This window comes from Polyodon spathula, chromosome 1 (genome assembly GCF_017654505.1).
Source record: "Polyodon spathula isolate WHYD16114869_AA chromosome 1, ASM1765450v1, whole genome shotgun sequence".
Taxonomy (NCBI): Eukaryota; Metazoa; Chordata; class Actinopteri; order Acipenseriformes; family Polyodontidae; genus Polyodon; species Polyodon spathula.
Window position 1 is genome coordinate 36,772,108 of NC_054534.1, and position 22,081 is coordinate 36,794,188.

At 36.8% G+C, this 22,081-nt stretch overlaps 1 protein-coding gene across 3 annotated transcripts in view; it reads right to left on the bottom strand.

Moving 5' to 3' along the window:
* The window catches only part of LOC121318135 (zinc finger protein 532-like), a 51,266-nt gene extending 29,899 nt beyond the window's left edge, over positions 1 to 21,367 (bottom strand). The window contains exons 1-3 of one of the 3 annotated variants that reach the window (XM_041254495.1): positions 21,135 to 21,367; positions 20,168 to 20,321; positions 17,761 to 17,848 (exon numbers count right to left, since the gene is read on the bottom strand). The gene's annotated coding sequence lies outside the window, so the exon portion shown is untranslated. The other 2 variants (XM_041254484.1, XM_041254502.1) reach the window with 2 other exon arrangements.
* Positions 21,368 to 22,081: the final 714 nt, after the last annotated feature.

The window sequence follows — 22,081 nt, forward strand, 5'->3', positions numbered from 1 at the left end:
GGTTTGATGATGATGATGATGATGATGATGATGATGATGATGATGATGAGTAGTGGTGAGAGACCGGTGTAAAATAAGACTGTAATGTGATTTATACATCATCAAGAACTCTCAATAGAATTACACCTTATTATGCACAGTTGGACGTACATGATGCATTATTATTATTATTATTATTATTATTATTATTATTATTATTATTATTATTATTAACAATTTGCATATTTACATTCTGTAAATCTATTTTTAGCTGTAGAGTGTGAAGAACATCAGGCATACATACACAAAAGTGCAAAGTTTGCAATTAACATAATGCAGTTATCTTTTTTCTTAGGTTTCTTCACACAATAAAATAAAAGATACAACAATACTGTATTGTATAGGCTGACAAAATTATCTCAACAAACATAAATACAGATCAATCTGAAAATAATTCCATCTGCATTAGGAGACTGGGTGTGTACATAAACAACATTGGTATGGCTGCATTCTTCTTAATTCAGACAGGTAAACGTATGTTAGTTAATTAAACACACAAGTGGCAGATGAAGCCATACCAGAGCAAATTGGGTTTTGTTATTGATTTATTAATTTAGGTTTGAGCAGAGAAATAGCTAGCTATTAGTAACAACATACAGACTGAATGTCATCTGCTTGACTACTCCTTTGTTCCCTACTGTGAACTGGGTAATGAAGCCTTCTTTTAACACCAGTGATGGATGAAAATGTCACAAATCAAACATTTTAAGAGACGGTACTAGGGGTGTGTACCTTTGTTATGATACGTATCTTGATACATGGGCTGTGATATGATATGTATCACGAAACAACTAATAAAGCACAAAAAGTTGCTTATCAGTATAATCCAGTAATGCTAACTGCAAAAAACTTGTGATCCTGAATAATTACAATGTTAATGAAACATGTATTATTCAATCTAATTGACTGTGTTCCTGAAACAAGTATAAATAACCATTTTTTACAACTCAGAATCAGGACACAGCAAACATACTACTGGTCAAAATATACCTGTTCCAAAACTATAACCTATACTGTACTGACACATTGGATGAACAGAATAATGAAATCCAATATCGAGTAACAGACTACTGTTAGTTTTATTTTTAAGGAATGAGGGAGCAGTATTATTTTTTCTAGATTAAAGATTTACCACGGGAAAAATATTTTCAAGTAGTTGAAGGATGCTACATAATAACAATGTATTTGGAGTGTTACTCATGTAACCATCTAAAATAAATGAAAAACACATTCAAATTTGAAAGCCAAAACTTGCTAGGGCCTGTGGGACTTTTAAATCTTTAAACGTCTTTAATAAAAAAATATTCCTCTCCCCACGACCTTCTTCAGTATAAAATGCTGTTTTAAACCGACATGCTTTGTTTCTGTTAGCATAAAGAAATCTGGTCTACCTCATAACTCTCTTGAGAAACAAAGAGATGTATTCACATAATAAAAGGATCCAGATACTTGTTTACAATCATTCAGTTTTAAATGGAAATGATTAGGGTTGTGATGCAGAAATGGTTAAGCAAATCTGCCTTGCACAGCGAAGCCAGGCCTCATGAAAACAGGAAAGATTGTTACGTGCCCTGCAGGTCAAGTAGAGACAAACCTCCCTTCCCCCACTACCCCACTGCCTCCATACATCACAGATTCTTCCTTCATGTGGTTAACAAAGGAAAAATGTGTCTCTCCACAGAGAACTAGTACTAGCAACTTATTTTTAATAAGCAGAATTCTTATCCCTTCTGATCTCCACTGGTTTCTTATACGATCCACAACCAAACACGCAGTATACAGATATTCTTTATTTTTTCAGCTTTAACAGCATTAGGTATTTGATATGTTTACAAATCTTTTCAAGTAGGCCACAATTATTATTTTTTTTTTTCTATTCAAGCTAAACAGTATATTATTTTCTGTGCAAATAAGGTTTTATTTTCTTGTTTCAGCACAGTAAGGCTGAGAAAAAACAAACAAACAAAAAAAAAACACTGATTCCACAACAGGAATTCTTTACATAGTATTCTTATACAATACTCATATTCTAACACACAATTGGTATCGTTCCTCCAAAGTTTTTAAAGACAACTAAAATTAGAGATGTAACTGCCATTTGTATCAATTTCTTCCTGTAATACGGCACAGATGCAGTCAGGGAGTACGCTTATTGCGAGCAATTTGCTTTTGTTGTTTTGAGGAAATGATGCAAGGTGTTAAAAGCTGTTTCTGAAGCCTGGCATGCTGACAAATTGCTTATTAAACCTTTAAGTGAGTGAGATTAATAAAGAGTTAAAATGAATCAATGAAAAAAACCTACCCCATAAAATTATCATCCCAATTAAACTAGATCAAATTTAGAAGGACTAGGCTAGATTTTCTCTCACCCCGAAAATGTGCACACACGTGAATACAGTAAGCTGATTTATGAAATTCATAACATACGAGAAAGGCTAAAGGTACAGAGGGCCATTTGCTGATGCATTCACTTTCAGATTTATACACAAAAGTAACTGGTTACTTTTATCATTGGTTTTGTTTTGTTACCAAAATATGTTTACAACCATTGAGGTAATGGCTCTAAAATATCATAAGAATATGCTTAACATTTAATTTTCACGGGGTGAGTTCAATTACGAACTTAAGAGGGGATTGCAAACATGTCTACTTTGTTTATCTGGATTTGCATATGTAAATGCTCATCTCAATTCTACAGTGTATTCACAACACATTTTCATTAAAAAGGAACCATACAAATGATGATGTTGTTTTCTTAAAATGTGCATCCTCAAATATAGGGAAACATTTTCTCTCATTCCTTAACTATTTTAAAAATGCAAACTTCACCGGTTTCTATGTTAATAGCAAGCTTTCTTTTCCCCATAAATATAAACTCACCTACCAGCTATTAATGTGGTATTTCAGTAGGTCAAGAGGATTGCTGGATGCAAGCATAATGGTAGCACCTTGAATAGCAGGGTTCCAGGAAAGAAAAAGACTATATATATATATATATATATATATATATATATATATATATATATATATATATATATATATATATAGTTGCAGACAAGAGTATTTGCACCCTATGCATATTATATGATAATTTAATGTAACACATTAAAGACAAGCATTTTGTAGTAATACAATTTCTAATAATTTAACAAATAATATTCATCAAAAAAGCAACCCATTTATTTAATGAATAACTTATTTAAAGTATTCTTCATGACAAAAGTATTGTCACCCCTGCTTTAGTAATTAATGTGTTCTCCCTTTGCTTTTATTACAGCTTTCAGAGGTTGATGATAATTCATAACCAGTATGTTACATCTTGTTGGTGGGCCCATTTTGTCTTGCATGGCTGTCTCAAACAGAGTGGATACACAGTGCTTGCCTACAGCATTTTTCAGACCAGTCCAAAGCATTTCTATTGGATTGAGATCTGGTGATTGCAAAAGTCAATCCAGAACTTCTATGTTTGTTTTCTTGAATAATTCCAGAGTTTAGAGCTATATGAAGAGTAATGGTGCCAGGCAGCCTACCTGCAGATAGTATCATTGTATTTTGTAGATGTTTTGATACATGGCTGCATTCATTCAATTTTCAATCACATGAATGTTTTCAGTCCCTGAAATGCTGAAACACCCCCATATCATGATCAAACCACCTCCATGTTTAACTGTAGATACAAGGTTTTCTTCATTGAAGGATTTCCCTTTATTTTTTTTTCTAAACATACTGTGATCCATTTTTAGTGAAAAGTTATACTAACCTCATTGGACCAGATAATTTTTTTGAAGAATGCTTCAGATTCCTGTTCCTATTTATTTTGTTTTACGCATTTTCGTTAAAAGTCGTTTGCGGTGAGGTCCACGTGTACAGAACTCTTCTGAGCTCAGGTGCCTTTGTACAGCTCTTTCATGCACTATTATGCATGATGCTTCTAAGTCCATGGCTATTAAGTCCATGGCTATTAATCTTGGGTTTTTCAGGGACAATTACCCTGCCTGCTGCACCTGTAATTTTCTTTGGATGTCCACTTCTTTCAAGTGTTTCAGTTGATTTTGGTATTCCATTTTCTTTGATACTGTTCTGCAGCCACTTCCTTTGTTGTAGTTTGCTATGAGTGCATTTCTCAAACGGAAATCCAATAGCTTTCTCCTGACCCTCATCTACTCTGTTTCCAACATTTTCTTCTTCAACAGATGTTGGAAATAATTACCTCCTTTTTCTGGCTATTGACTTTATAATGCAGCTTAGTTACTGTGAACTGGTTCTCAATCAATGAATATGTTTTTTTAATTAGTTCTATTACATTTTTACATACTTTTAATGTAAAGATGTCAATACTTTTGTCATGAACAAAAGTGCTTTTTTTTTTAATAAAGGCTGTTTATTAAACTACTAGAAATTGGGTAATTTGGTCTTTTTACTATTAATTGGTGGCCAATGTTCATTAAATGCTTGCATTTAACATGTTTTCTTGAATTATCTTATATTAAGTGTAGGGTGCCAATACATTGTGTGTGCAACACACACAACATGTGTGATAAATTATAAACACAATATATATAATATATATATATATAGTATATATATATATATATATATATAGCTATATATCGATAATCATAACATTAGTTTGTGTAAGTAATTATATAATGGTTCATTCAAATTATATATTTTCTCAATCGGATTACCAGCAATTCTATAGCTTAATTTATATCCCGAGGAAAAACCTTTACTGTCTCTTAATGACCAGCATTAGTGATACGTCACTACTACAACCTGGATGTTGGATTCAATATTAGGCCTACCAAATAATAATAATAATAATAATAATAATAATAATAATAATAATAATAATAATAATAATAATACACTCAACAACTATCTGGGAATATGACCATCTGCTTGTTTCTTCTAAAAATTCACTGTTTCCTGTGCCGTCAGTCAGAACACTTTTACAACACTGCTCATCACAAAACACTAGATGTCAATGGGATTTTCTGTTATATGTTTATAATTTTACTGTACAGCTTTGCTGTCAGGGATCAGGTTTCATCTAAACTCTACATATTACTGCTCTGGCAAGTGTAAATTTACCCCAGCCATTTTGTGTGCTGTACTCTGTACCTACATAAGCCAGTAACATGGGGTCCCTGGTTTTGCTCAGGAATTCCAGGAATGTGAATTGCAAGCAAAGTACTTCCTAATCATTGAAAACATCCACTAAAACACAGTCGTGAATGATGAATGACACAAGAATAAAAACTCTTACAGACAATGCATGTAGGGTGCATGCCTGCCCAGTTCTTGAGTATATATGGACTCTTAGTCTTCATTGTTAAAGGTTTGCAATATTTTGTAAATAAGCATTTTAACTATGCATACAAAAACTGGATTCCAGGCCATCATATCTTAAAATTGTTTTCTTAATCTGTCACTCAGCATGGTTTCTATTCAAGGCTACAGGCAGTATGCACACTGATGCTCTAGGTGGGTTAAAAGATCTCGGCGTATGCAGGCCTTTGGCAAGAAAAGGAGAAGTGCAAGAAAAAATGCCACACATCCTTTTTTTTCATATTTCATAGATAGATAGATTTGTAGGACTTTTTCAGCATGCTTTTGCTCCTTTATAACTGACACGAGTGCAAACACAACACAATTATTTGTGTAACATGCAAATCCACAAATCTGCTACTCCTCACCATAATGCTCCAGTCCCCCAGGCAAACACCACACCAGTTAACAACCCCCCCCAAAATAATTCCACATCTCAACCAGGTCAGGCCAAAAAGGGTCATATCCACGTTGATGTTCTTATTATCCACTTCACATCCACTGTCAAATTACTCCATTTCATCTCATATATCCATATTAAAATATGATGTCTATGACTGCATTAGCCACATACCCAAAATTGTGTGCCTAGTGTGCAACCATACTGTTGGAGCTGGTACTTTTCTGCAGGCTCCTCTGCTATTTTGGCTGCCATTAAGCAGCCAGCTATCTTTCTGTAGCTCAGAGACTGTATTGTTCATGAGCTTCAATCTGCCTCAAACCAGTTTCAGCCAGTTCTGGTCACCCCACAAAAAGCCAGTGGAAACCTGTACTGAAACACAGACACATACATACACTGCCAACCTTATAAAAAGACTAAGAAAGATCACCCATCTCGCTAAATATTTTATAACATTCTCCCCTAAAATTATATCCAAATAGCACACTGACACGCCTTTGAAAATACAGAATTTCTATCTTTCTGATTAGCAATTGTCTGCTTCAACATCACTGCTTACTGTAGTTTCAGTCACAGTGAAATAGAAGGCCTAAACAACCACAGTTGAATACTGTTATTTTTTTCAGTACCAAGCTTAGTTTGCCAGTGTGCAAGACAAGGCCTGTTTAGCAACCTGATAAGCCCAAACACATAAGCAAAGCATTTTGCTTTTAGCAATTACAAAATACAGTGAAATACATACAGGCATTGTGTATGGTTTACAGAATATAAATAAAAAACACTAAAATTCACTGCAAGCATGAACAAAATGCAGTACATTCATTTAGCAAGTCAAATCTACACTTTGTTGTCTGATCAAAGAAATGAAAAAGCTGATTTGAAATGGAATCCTTACAGTATATATAAAATCATGCTCTACCTTCCAGTTTTCTGACTGTGCCACTGTGGTTTGAAACATGCTGGTCTGTTTTATTTTTCAGGGTTGACTCTTCTACACACCTCTTGGTTCTAGAGCCCCTTTTTCCCAGGGAAAGATGTGTCAATTAACATCAGCTGTCACACAACAATCCCCCTGGCCCTCAGGCAATTGGGCCTCTTGTCTGAGGCGATTGAAAAAAAAACAAAGAATCACAAAAAAGGTAGGGGCTGAAGGAAGTTCTACCATACCCATATATTCATTTGTGCAATGCATTAAAAAGATCTTCCATGAAAGCTACACCAGTTTCAACAGTGTCGCACATTCCCTTCTGTGCATCTTCTACTTGCCTGCATTTTTTAAACACTGATCTTGTTTGCCGATGTGATTTCTTTGCAGAGCCTGAATGGTTAACAGAAAAGGGGGCAGTGTTACACTGCAGAATTAGGCCATTGTCTACGTGTGAGCTGAAGGGTGAGATGTCTTTCCTGGAAATGGAGTCACAGCATTTCTGCTGCTAGGCTTAACCAAAAGACAAAAATCAAAAAGCAACATAAGAAACTCGAGAAAGGAAGTAACAATAAACTGGGGTGAGGAATGGAAACCTTGAGACTATTTGTTTATGTCGGGTTTAATGGCTGTCTGTTTACTGAACCAAATCTCCTTTATGGTACTGCACAAGCTTGATATAAAGTTGGTAAGGAAAATATACTGCAATTTAAAAGGTGGGATAACATTATAATTGTTTAGGTATAAGTTGGCAACAGTGATAAGGTAATGCAGCTTTTTTGTTTAAATTATTTAGGGAGGGGCAACATCTCTTTCAGTTGTGCTTAGGCAGCTTCTACAATAATACACACACACATCAGAAGCATCATATTTATCTATAAAATAATACCAGATAAATGTACTGGAATACAAACAAATAATTTAAAAAGTTAGTTAATCTTGGAATGCAGCGCCTATCTCCCCTCCAGCCACAGTCCTGAGGTTGTCACCCAACAAACAAAGCCAGACTCCCATTAAGCACTGTAGACTGACATCAAGCCTGTGACTACCACCACCACCCAGGGATTCACTGTATCAAATCTCTAATTCCCCAAAATAATCACTACACTAACTATAAAAACAAGATATTTGGTCAGGTACAACATGAATATCCTTCACACACTCAATGCTACAGATTGTTGACCTGCATTCATGTCAAATTAACACAATTTGTTTTAGAAAAACACATTATGTAGACCTAGAAATCATTCTTTAACAAAAAAGCCTTTGGCACATCACTGATGAACTACGGGTTATAGCTATACTATCTTTTATGACTTTTGGACAGTTAAACTTGCCCACAAGATTTACTGACTAGGTTCCCAGTTTTGTTTCTAACACCTTAGGACAGGGGTTCCCAAAGTGCGGACGTTTGGCGTGGCCCCCCAAAGCCCACCCTCCCTTTCTGACCATTTATTTTTACATTTTCTGAAAATTTTCATTAAAAATGTGCATGTAATTTGGGGGAAATTAATAATACACAGCAATCAAAGTTCATAAACATTCCCTAACATACATCTTTGACATGTTTTGGATCAAATCTGGACCCTTTCCTGTCAAGTTTATTAATTAAGTTGTTACCGTCATTATATGTGTACTGTCCCTTTAAAAAAAAAAAAAACAATGGCGCTTATAGTGCACAGTAGATTTCCCATGCTGAAGTAAAATAACACAGAACCTCCTAAGAAAAGAAAAAGCGCTTCTAGTTTTCTTAAATTATAATTTTGTTGACTCCTGTCGCTTTCCACGGGGGAAGATGCTCAAAGACTGACATCAAGATGTGAAGGTACCATCCAAATAACGTTAGATTACTTTACGCAGCTGAAGTAGCAGCTAGCTTCTGAAATGTTAACAGAATGACTGCAAGAAATGTTTCGGTTCAGGATACAGGCACTTTTTCTGTTGTAGATTTTATTTTATTATTTTAAGAGTAAAACTGTATTCAACTTCAACTACATCGGGAAAATGCTCTTTATACAGTGTTGTAGTTTTGGTGTTCAACTTGGATCTTTTGTTAGGGAAAGTACTACTGTAGTAACAGTACCGGCTACAATTTAAAATTGTTACATTTCTTTTTTGTACAGTGTTTCTGAATAAGACTAGTTAGGCTACAGTACAGTAGCTAGTAGGATGTTACGTAGCAATCGTATGTAATTGCATAAAAAGCGCCAATGTAATGGCAGATAATTTATGAATAATTAATGCTGCACTTTAAATAGAAATGTGTGATTATTTCACTGATTTCAGAAAGAAAAAAAAAAAAAAAATATATATATATATATATATATCAAGTTAAAATACAGTAACGTCTGTTTTTATTTCTGCACATTTACTATGAAAATAGCTCTAAATGTCCACACCATGGGGCAATTTACGCAATTTGTTTAATTTGAATTTTGCACATCTCAAACTATTTGTATGGTCCCCAGAGATTTGAATTAAGTTCACTGTGCATACATTCAGTTCTTAGTGAAGTGTTTAGTTGTAGAAGTCAAGATGGACTCTGCCTCATTACTGAAGAATAATCCACAAGAGTTTAACTGGTATAGTTGGAAGAGTACCCATTTCTGTATTATCTTCTTTAATTGTTCTGACCAGGACAATGTAAGATGTGACAACATGATATTGGTGCTCAAACCTAAGCCTGTTGTGGCACCAGACACAGGATACAAATACATTTCAAAGCTGCTGGTGCTGCAGTGGTAGTAATGTACATTCCTAATTTAAATACAAAGATGTATAGGAAATAAAAAAAGGTATGATTTGGGACATATTTCATTACATTTTCTTGTGCGGCCCCCCATCCTATGCAACCTCCGGAAATTGGCCCTCCATCACCAAAAGTTTGGGAACCCCTGCCTTAGGATTATCAAGAATGACTGTTCCAAGGTCAACTTGCAGAGAGTTATTTAAAGTTATTTTTAGATACAGGCTCTAGCTTTACATCTGTAAGCAACAGAACCCTCAGTAGGGGACATAAGTGCCTGGAAGTTGACTGTGTCCGGAAGGTACAAATGAAACTTCCAGATTAGTGGATGAAAGCTTTCTAAGGATATTTCACACAGCTTTATACGACATGGTATTAGGCAGAAAACCACAAACAAGATTTCTAGATCTCAAGGTTGTGAAATATTGCAAAAAAAAACCTAGGAAAGTTAACTAAAGAATGTTTAAAAAATAAAATAAAAAAGCATCATGGTGTTTATAATACCCACCATTTGTTTTTTGTTTTTTAGAAAGACATATGCACATTTAGCAAAAGGCCAAGTAATGTAAAACTATTCCTCAAACCTTATAACTGCATTTTGTCAGCAATACTCCATTAAAAGCCATTTCACAGGGTGGAACATGGCCACCTGCTGAGATGTTTTAGGGCATAAAGTTAGTAACGAATAACATACAAAGACAGGCTCTGTCCTTCAAAGGCCCTATGCATAAAAGAGGGGATCCGTCATCGAGGAAACCCGACAAACATTGGTTAGTAATATTAACACATAAAAGAGGTTCTGACTCTTCAATGGCCCAACATATGCAGTAGGGGAGTTCTGTCACTGAGGATACCCCACATACAGGAGTGGGGCCACTGTCTTTGTGGTGACCCGACATACAAAGAAGGGCACCGTCTTTGAAGTTACCCAACATAAGAAAAGGCGCGCAAACTGGAAAGTAAACAAAGTTAGAAGATGTTAGAACATATAGAGCGGGGTGTTCAGCCACTTCAAAAGCCCAACGTAATAGAAGGGGGGTTCCGTTGCTGAGGAGACCCCACAAACAGGAGAGGGGTCATCGTCTTTGAGGAGACCCGACAAGCAAAAGGGATTCTAACGCTTGGGATCCCCACATGAATAGAGGCATCACAGCCTGAAAGAGAAGTAGACAAAGGATCATGCATGCTAAAGGAGGGGTTTGGCCAGGGGTCCCCTCTGACTCAGGAGAACCCTCCTCTATGAGGTAAATGAAGCGACGCTTAACAAAGGGTTGGAGAAAGTGGAATCACTAACCCCCCAAAAAATGGACCCCCAGCTCCCCGCTGACGACGTTTATGGAAAGAAATAGAGAGAATCACCAATGCATTTAGAACAGAAAAAGAAAGAAAACATCTAACACAAAAGAAAAACGTTTAATGTGACACAGGGGTTAGTAACTGTACCCTATTGACTATCTGAAGACCCTCTGCACAGTAGGAAGGAAAAAAACCCTTTATTTTATTTAATTTTATATTATTTTAATTTATTTTAAAGGAGGAAACCTTTGGTAGCCCAGGCATAAAGGTCGTCCCCACTCCGGACATACTAGCAATGGACTGATGGACAGATGCTATTTCGGCTGGTGAAGAACGAATGTAAGCTTCGACTGCTGATGAGGTCCAGAGTCCCATATTTCTGATCAGATGTTGGTTAATCTTTGCACCTGCTGCTGAAGTGGCTGCCCCGATTCTGAATGAATGCAGGGTGTAGAATTGTGGCTGAAGACCTGCTCTGGAAACCAAAGCAGAGAGCTGAGAAGAAAACCAATGCCTTGAAACAACAGACCCACTTGCACTGATGAAAATGGGATCGGAAGGAGATTTAGGTTTACATTCTGCAATGTATTTCAGCATAGAAGTATATGGGTATAGAGTAGAGTCAATTTTTGAAAGTTGAATACATTGTCCTTGCCGAAGCTGATCAGTTCTTGAAATGCGAAGAAAGAGAATAAAATGAGAATCCAGAATATGAGTAAGGTTGCTGCAGCGAATACCCAGAGTGGGAAAACTGGAAATATAAGGGACTGTATATTTAGAGCATCTCGAAAAAACAAAAAATGCATAAAGACATAATGCTTCCATTATTAGGTCAACAATTGGAGAAAACCAGCCTTGTCGGAGAATTGAAATCATGTTGCGCAGAATGTCAACAGAGATAGGCAAGCGAGTGGTAGAAGTAGCTGGAGAGCTCTCGGAAATTCCTTGCAGGACAAGACGAATGGCTCGGATTGATAGTAAGGTTGGAGAAGAAACAGACATCAAGCGAAACTTGTGTTGAATTCCTGACAAAGTTTTCATTGTAACTGGTGCCAGCTGCAGAGAATCCTTTGCATGAACTATAAAATCCATGATCCAATTTTGGTTGAAAGAAGTAGGATTGATCGTATTTTGAAGGCAGAAAGATACATAACAAGCCCAACCTGTAGAGTAAGAAGATCTGGTAGAAGGAGCAAGTGCTGAAGCCATGTAATCCTGATCTGAATTAAGTAGCTTATTGATGGTTGGATTCAGTTGAAAATTTGCTGGTTGAACTGAGGAGTTGCTGCTGGGGATGGCTAGAGCTGTAGGAATCAATCTGTGAAATTTGGCTATATGTAAACAAAAGAGAGCATCAGCTGCATTATTAAATATGCCCAGTAGAAGGCGAGCTTGTATTAGAAAATTGTTGCATACTGAAATCCATGCTAGCCGCCGCAGTAATTGCATAATAAGAGGGGAACTGGAACGGCCTTTATTTATCATATGAACTGTAGCTACATTATCACAATAAAATAAGATCGATTTCTTGGACCAGAGATGATCCCATAGCTTGGCTGCTGCAACTATTGGGTAAATCTCAAGAAGAGCTGTGGATTTTAGCTGTGGAGATAGATTTTCAATTTTCTGGGGCCATATACTAGAAAACCATCCATTCTCTATGTTCTTTGAATATCATAAAGCGTTCTCAGCAAAAGCAGCAGCCACATCAGTTTCGGACAACCATTTAATCAACTGGGCTAAACCCGATCCAGATTTATTGAACTGGATTTTCAGCAGCCTCAGAGCTAACGCATGTGGGGTCTGTGCTTCCACGGGTCATTCAACATCCCTCTGCCCTAAGGCTGCTATACCGTCTACTTCTAAAGCAGCACCTGGTACCACCTGTAATTATTCAAACAGATCTTCCTTTCCCAATCCAATACATTCCTCAGCTCTACCCGATCAATCCAAAAGACAGGACAAATACGGGAGCAGAATTAGATTCGCAGGAGGAAGTTCAACAACGGTTTCTGTTCAGACAGGCAATGTAATTTCATTCATATGTGCAGCAATTGTGATGATGCTCATGCCAACTCAGTCTGCCCTTTAAATCGCAAGTGACTTTCTTCGATGCTCATAGTCTCCACTCCCATTAACATTTTGACTTTATATAATAAATTAAAACTATCAACCTGATATCAATTTCACCAGTTACTTAATTGAAGGATTAAAAAACGGGTTTTCAACCGGTCTCATCCAAATTCCTTCTTCCTTGTTTCAAAGTAAAAATCATCATTCTACTAATCAAGATCCAGGGTCAGTTCAATTTCTCATTGAAAATTAAATTAAAAAAGGATTTATAGTCGGCCCTTTTTTTAGCTCCACCTTTTCCAGTCTATAGAACTAATCCTATTGGCATAGCAACTCGGAAAATGTCAGGGAAAAAACATCTTATCATTGATTTATCAGCTCCGCGGGGTTCAAGCATCAGCAGTATCAATTCGTTTATTCCCCAAGATCAATTTTCTCTACATTACATTACTATTTCAGATGCAATTCATTCAGTTAAATTACCAGGTCATGGTTCCTGGCTTGCTAAAGCAGATATATCAGATGCATTTAAGGTAATGCCAATCCATCCTTCTCTTCGCCACCTGTTTGGTATATGCTGGAAAGTTTTACTTTGCCACTTAATTAACTTTCGGCTGCCACAGCGCCCCATAGATATTTGACACCCTGTCAGAAGCATTATGCTGGATACTGCACAATGCCTACCATGTTCCACTTCTGCTTCACCTGCTTGATGACTTTTTATTGATCTCCCCTCCATCTGATCTGCCAGCAGAAGCAATTACTAAACTCAAGAGTTTGTTTTCAGAAGTTAGCATCCCGCTCTCAGACAGAAAAACAATCGGCCCCCTTCATTCACTGGAATTTCTTGGAATCATTCCGGACAAGGAAAGAAATTGAAGCCAGCTACCCTGAGTCCAAACTCAATCACATTCGATTTCTTATTTAGAAAAAAACAATCATAAAACATGCTCTGTTTTCCTTGCTGGGTCACTTCAACTTTGCAATTTGCATTATTTCCCATGGGAGGACATTTATATCGCGTCTACTTGCTTTTGCATCACCAGCAAAAAATTTGGATTCCTACATTAATATTTCATCAGAAACTAGGAAAAATGTGGTCTGCGCTTATTCAGACATCGTTTTACCTAAATCACTCACTAGGGTATTGACCGAGGATAATGAATCGGCAAATGGCTGCATAAAATATTTTATCTCTTGAAAAATTAAGGCGTGCTGTTGTTGGATTGATCTGGCTGAAGCAGGTTCCTGCTGTTTTGAAGTGCTGGCTGTTGGGATGAATTGTTCTGATGCAGACTGCCTTCTGTCTGGTTGGGGCTGCTGAATGGCTGAGCATAGCTGGGGAGCTTTTGTAGGAGGAAAACAGGTTTTGTAGAGATGGATTTGCACACAGGTTGATATAAAATTGAACAAACTCAGGACAATGGCTGGGTTTATGTAAAAATCAACTCCACAGTCATGACAGTGTGACCGTCCTTTGGCCAACGTGACTTTATGCCCAGGATCAATCGCTTTCTCATAAAAATAGCTGTAAAAACCCAAGTAAACCGGAGCAGGAATCATGCTTCTGTCTCACGAGATTTCAGCAGTCAAGATCCCGTTTAACTGGTGGAATCTCCCGTTATTCCTCAGCAAGCAAACATACACACAAGAAAGAACCCAGAAGACTGAAAATGTAAACCTCTCATATAGCCTATTATTAATGTTTGTATAAATGCATGTTGTTAAGCACAACTAACCAAACTTTAAGCCTTTTATTATTATTATTATTATTATTATTAGTAGTAGTTGTAGTAGTAGCAGTCGTATTTTCTTTCTATAATTCTTTCACGATGTCCCAAGAACAACAGAGCTCCACCTCTTCTTCCACCGCACAGAACTGGAATGAATTGTTAGCATTAATTGCCATATTGTGCAATAAGTAATGGATATATTTAACAAACAACATAAATGTACCGTATCGCTTTAAATAAAAACTTTTGATTGAATGTTTATAATATTACAAGACATCCACGTTTCATAATAATGTGTGTATGTGTGTGTGTTAAGCGGATTCTGCGCCTGGCACTTCAACAACAGCTGCAGACCAGCAGTCACTGGCTTCTCGGAGCAGAGGCAGGGAACAGGGACTGGCAGATGTGTGCAGGAACATTGGGATGCTCAGCCTGGTACTCCACCTATACAACTATCAGTGCATGAAGCTGCTCAGGAACCTTGTATGCATTTTTACACATCCCCCTATTCTCAACCTTTTGTTGTATTGTAACCCCCCCCCCCCCCCCCCCCCGTGTTCCCACATTTTCCACATACATTTCTAGACTACTTTAATTAAATAAAACTTTTAGATGTTATGCATATCTATTTATTAAGTAGTAAAACTTGTACTTAGTAGATGTTTTATTTTATATACTTTTATGTGTGTGTGTGTGTGTGTGTGTGTTGGAAAGGTAACAAAACACAAACAAGTAATGTGTGTCAATTTGAAATGTGCACAATAAGTTAATTCTTTTCTCTTGCTATTTTTTTTTTTAATCTTCCTGATATTCAGAGTTGTTCTTTTCCTAATTACTAGGCAGAAACGGACATATCCCTTCCCCTAAATTACTATGAATTGAGTAATCTGCATTGGTACGGACAACTTTTTTTTCCTAGATCAGAACAGCACAGCAACGCATTTCCTGAAAAGTACGTCAAACACATTGTGAGAAAAACTGTTATGACTTGTGAATGTAAATGCCGTCAATGTGAAAGTTATAATAAACAGAAAACATTTTACAAAAAACATGTGCTGCTGCAAACCCCAAACCTACCAGTATGCAATTAAATACAGTAAACCCAACATTTGGCTTGAATGGTTTCAATTGCACTGTGGCAGGCTGGTGAGTGGATAGAGGCCCAGAGACAGACTGCAGTTCAAAAAATCCTAATTTTATTATAAATAAACACAAAAATAAAGTGCACAAGGGCAAAAAATAAAAATCTTTAAACACAAAAAGAAAGACAACAAAACAAAACTTACAAAATTAAGGTTTCCAGGCTGGGCAATGCCTTCACTGGATTCACAAATCACAAAAACCCCACAAACACCAACCTACTTCCTCAGCTCCCTCTTTCCAAATGAGAAGCAGAGGCCTCCTTTTATGTCAGGTGGCTGGGTGCTGATTGATCGTTAATTAACCTAATCAACTAATCAACCCCAGCCACCTGAACATAATAAACCCAGGCAGGTAGGTGAAATTAACCCCATCCCTGCCAATTTAAAAAGGGCAGAGCTTTGCTCTGCCACATGCACGTATTTATATTTCTTTTATAAATCATTCCAGTTGTGCCGACAGGTTTAATTACTTAATTAGATTTTCCAAAAAGTTGTGTGCTTGTGTGTATATTATGTTTGTGTGGCAGAGCAAAGCTCTGCCCTTTTTAAATTGGCAGGGATGGGGTTAATTTCCCCTACCTGCCTGGGTTTATTATGTTCAGGTGGCTGGGGTTGATTAGTTGATTAAATGATTAACTTAATTAACCCCAGCCACCTGAACATAATAAACCCTGGCAGGTAGGGGAAATTAACCCCATCCCTGCCAATTTAAAAAGGGCAGAGCAAAGCTCTGCCACAATTAGAAATCCATATATATATATATATATATATATATATATATATATATATATATATATATATATATATATATATATATATATATAAAAAGAAATAATCTCAGTGAAAGTAAAATATATTAAAATACAACTGCCATAATTTCCAGATGAAGGACCAGTGTCAATAATAAAGTATGGAGAATGTAGCCACAGAATTTATTTCCATTTCAGTCATTCCAGTGTATATAGTGCTTGAAATGGGGCAGTACTCACCAGTACGCAGTACTGGCACTTCTCAATTTCAAACATTTGGGTGCCGGCACTTCTCAATTCAAAAGACTGATCTACAATCACTTTTTTTTTAATCCAATATCACCGCTGAAAATCATCACATGTTAAGGCTTGAGTACCTCTCCCTTTTCTATCCAAACTAGCGAGCGGTTGACTTCAGAGAGACTACAGCTCCCAGAGTGCATTGCAAACAGTACAGGGAACGTTCTCAATAGCACAGCTTGTAGACTTGTTTCAGTTAAAACGCAGAATGATTGTGTTGAGTAGCGCATTAGACATAAGTCTGTTAACATGGATAAAGGGCGGTGTTAAGGAAAGAAAGATTCCGGAAGAGGACTCAGACGTGCCAATTCTCACCATGAATATAAAAGGATTTTGGGAATACAAGGAATGCAAAGCTGCCTGTATCCCTAGTGCCTTAGAACCACTATTAAAGCGATCAGAACCATCGCTATGTCAACAAGTGAATGTGAAGCGCTTTCAGCTACACAAATGATATTTTGACTTAAAAAAGAAATGCTCTAGCTGTCAAGACGTCTATCCAGACTTGGAAATTATTTTGATGGCATTATTTGTTGAGTATTTGTTTTTATGATTCAGTTTTAAATTTGTTATTACTTTTAATGCGTTTTTTTATTTTATTGGCTGCAAACGATTAAGATACTCACAATATGGATAAAGGAATATCCGTAACAGCTCATAATCTACCCCCTACAAACCACTACATCCCATCAAAGGGCTTCAGTACACTTGTATTATACAGAATTGCCTAATAAAGAAAACATACAGCAGTACACTATTACGAAAATAACAAACGAGTGGTCTCAGTTTACTGGTTCATTTTTTTATTAGCGTCATCTACAAGAATCAAGAGTTCAAACTAAATATGTTTTTTGTTAATCTTACGAAGTCTAACTCAATGACGTCTGCAACAACACTTGGTAACCCCTTATGTGTGGATGTTTAATTTTATAAATAAAGTGCACTGTTCTTCAAGGAAAGTAAAACATGGTTTAAATGGATAAAATGACACACCCTGGGGTAGTAATAAATCAGCACTGTACTCACCAGGCTCTTTCCATCCACACACAGACTTGGTAACAACACTGATAGTTCCTTGCAGTCCAATCTAGGCACTTATAGGTAAATAAAAAACCTAAAAATAAAAGTTAAAACATAACTGAGTACATTTTATTTACATGGACTCTTTGTAATGTCATCAGTTGTAATTTCAATTTTGCTAGTTTCAAATAAAATAAAAATAAATTATAGTTGGTTTAAATATGTATCCATGGCCTGGCTAATGCTGCAATACTAACAGGTATTAATTCTGGATTTGTAATAAATTAACTAAAGCATGAACGCTTTACCATATTATAACAGTACAGCAAGTTCCCAGATTAAACAGCAAAGTGCCAGTATTTGCATTCTTTCTTGGCATTAGTTGTTTTATTAACTGCCCAAAAACTCAGTGTCAACAGTCTACAGCAGTGGTTGGCAATTAAACATGATGGTAGGCCAAATGATCCGTGAGCAGCTGCAGAGCAGGCCACTTGCAATACTCTTGCTTCCCCCGCTTGCCTGACCGCCCAAAAAAACTAGTTGCAACATGGCACAAGGTATACCGGCTCGTCAATAAAAAAAAAAAAAAATGCTGGTCAAGCTGGGTGAAAAAAACAAAAAGGAAAAAAATGAGTAAGTCTTTGCAACCTTCAAATAAATATTAGTAAAATAATACAGCATCTGTGTTGTAGCTATTAAGAGACCAATTAGTTTAGTTTAACATTCCAATATGTTGTAAATGAAAAGTAACTTAAAATGACTCCTAATGATAACAGACTTTATTGTACAGCTGAAAGACCATTTCAGTGCTCGCTTTGACAACTTCACTATTCCCAGGTACGTAATCATTTTTGTCCATCATCTGTTTTCAAACCCCGATGGGATTTCTCGTCCCATGCAAAGCAAGTCCTTCCTGAAATCGACGAAGCAGCAGCTACTAGCAGTTTATCTGCAGGTATCGTCGTTGCTGAAAACTGAATTCATTAACAAAGCAAATCTGGAATCATTCTGGTCCGCCTATGTATGTCCAGACAGATAAACCCTGGCTCTGTTTGTGCTCTCCATGTTTGGACCTACAGACAGTCCTCGCACTTACGACACAATTGGTTCCTGAAAGTTGCGTTGTATGTCGAAGCGTCGTAAGTCAAAGCACATTTTCCCATAGGAACAATGTTATAAATTGGGGTTACATTCTTGACTCTTCAGCCAGATAATACAGTTTAAAAAAAATGACCCATTATATTGTACTCATGCAAATATTTAATTAACTCTTTACACTCAGCCCGGTGGTTTAAAGTACAGACTCTGGGCTTTTCAAAGACGTATTCAGAGTGTGTTTGTGGCACTCCTAGCAGGAAATACAATTGCCTGAAGTTAAGCCCCTCATCATGTGACAGAGTTCACATCTTAGGTTTCGTTTTGAGTCAATTGCTCTTATCAGACATTGTTAACGGCAAATAAAAAAAAAAAGTTACATGCATAAAAAAAAAAAAAAAAAAAAAAAAGCTAGACTAAGTCAGGGCGACCACATGTACTGCAGTTCAGACACCGAGTATACGCATGCTCGGGTCTCTCCGTGTCGTAAATGCCGTATCGATGTCGTAAAGTCGAAGCAGGGCAATAATGCAAAAGAGTCGTAAGTGCAGAGCGTCGTAAGTCGAGGATCGCCTGTACTTACACATGCAAAGCAGCCTATTCCACAATGAATGCAATATTAAAAACAGATGCACGAAACAGGCTGACGCAAGAATCTTTGGAGGGCTGCCTGCGTATCAATGTCATGTCTATCACACCTGGTGTTCTAAAGCTGATCACAGAACGAAAGTGCCATTTTTCTCATTAAATTTGTCATAATGTAATCAAGCATTTAAAATAAAAATGTATGCTACTTTTGAATTTTGTTTGACGTTATTCTGCATTCCTGTCTATGTAGGAAAGTGCCATTTATTACTGAATTTGTCATAACGCAATGAAGCATTAAAAAATATGTATGCTAATTTCGAATTGTGTTTTATGTTATTCTGCGTTCGTCTGTAGGAAAGTGCCCTTTCCCATTGAATTTGTCATAATGCAATGAAGCATACCAGCACAATAGCAAGGCATAAATGTATCATGACAATCAGCAAGTACTGTATTTTGGAATCGATATTGCAAAACACTTAATTTTCTGCTTACTTGCAAGAAAAATATGAAGGTCATACAGAATCCCCATGAAAGACCCCTTGCAGTAATATAAAACTCAGCCCTTGATACAGCCCTGCCAGGAGGCATCTGCGGGCCAAACGGCACCTGTCCGAGGGCCGGATTTGGCCTGCGGGCCGCCATTTGCCAACCACTGGTCTACAGTGTACTATGGTTTAGCAAGGCCTGACTCCAGGTTATTAGAAAAAAAATAAGTTACACAGTTCCAAACCTGACTGATGGAGATGCTACAACTGAACTGCAGGTGTTGACAGAGCTGATGGCATCCTCTCCCTGGATGGTGAATTTAGAGGAGTAACACAAAGGCAGCCCAGACCTCAGGACAAGCTTTAGCCATTTATTCATCTGCATATTTCATTCAGTACCTGAATTAAAAAATAAAAATACACTGAAAATGAATTACAGTTATGTAATATCTAACTATAACATAATATGAAAAAGTAACAAGATGCAAACAGTAGCTTTTTCAACACACTGAATAATAAAATACTGTGTTATCTACCTAGGTATCAAATACACCTTTTTGCCCACCCACAAAGACGAATGTGGCAGTCACGTGACACTGTTGCTATGCACTTGCAATTAATGCTGTCACCAAGCTAACCCTTTCTCTCAAATATCAATTTATTTACATTTTACTTCTACAGTGTGGAAAATTCCTCATCGTAAACACATGCCATTGGTATTTAAAACGCTACATGGTTTCCCTTTTTCCTTAGTGTTCTCTGCTACCCATCAGCCACTTCGTTGTGCTGTTTGAAAAGTGAAGAAAACCACCGTTACACCGTTTTTTTTACTGTCATATCTAACGTATTTTGTTCCATTCCCCTAATTACTTTTCATGCTTTATATTAAACAAAGCATATTCCCCATCGTTTTAAGTTATTAAACATATTCCACATATAGTACTTATTTTCATACCCATCAGCCATCGCGGTATGCAGACAGCTTCTGCTTTGGTACTGTCTGCTGCCCTTTTCTTTGTGATTTCAGTCAACGTAGAATAAGCTCTTCTTTTACACCTAATCTGGAGACTGGATACGAGCTCGACGTTTTTCAGCTGAATTAAACACACAAACAACAGCTAATAGCTTAATCGTTATTTTTTAATTTAAAGTTGTACTACTGCTAGTCTACTGTATTCCTTGGTGTAAAATCTGCTTCTTTGACCTGCTTACCCATCAGTCTCCGCGGTCCTAGCTGCAGCGCAATGTTACGCAGATCTTTGATTTAATTCTAATATTGCAGTTTCCCCCTTTGGTACTTTGTTTCTTGAAACAGGGGTCACAAATATAATTGGAGAGGTCCGCTATATTTTAAACCATTGGTAGGTGGACTGACTGTATTATGACGGTACTTGCAGCAATATTCCCACTAGTTTAATGTCTCGTCTCCATCATATCTGTCTCTGTTTGCCGTTGCTGACTGAGACCGGAGTAGTTTAATGTTACCCATCAGCCTCTGCTCCGGACCACAGTGGTACCTAACCAAAACAAAGGTAATGAGGAAATAACCACAGCAGTTATGTTTGTGGCAACATTTCTGTATGTCAAAAACGTTTGTAACGGTTAATCATATATGCTTAAACATGAACATAGTTATTCCTTACACCAGTTTTAAACATTGTGATAACGCTTCAACCCCACCCTTTTTTTTCCCCTAGGAGAGATGCATACTTAAAAACCAAAACGCCTCTTGTCAGATTCTTATCAATGAGAAAGGAATGGGAGGGACATCTGGTTGTTGATATTAAACAAGCAAGCAAGCAACCAAACAAACAAAAGGATACACTGTTGCTCTGTATTTTTTTTTACCAGTATATTTTACTATCAGTGTGAACTGTTGGCTACTGGTTGTTATTTATACCTCAGGATTTTATTTTATTTTTTTCTGTATATTGGCTTACAAATATGTTTTTTTTTTTTTTTTTTTGTTGTTGTTGTTGTTTGTTTGTTTTTTTTTTTTTTGTTTTTTTGGCAAAATTGTTTGGGGACCACCAGGGATACCTGAACCCCAGTTGAGAACTGATTTATACAAGAATAAAAATCCCAATATTTACTAGTCAGCAAATTATTCTGAGTTGTTGAACAAATATATAGGTACACTAGTTCTAGCATAACATTGG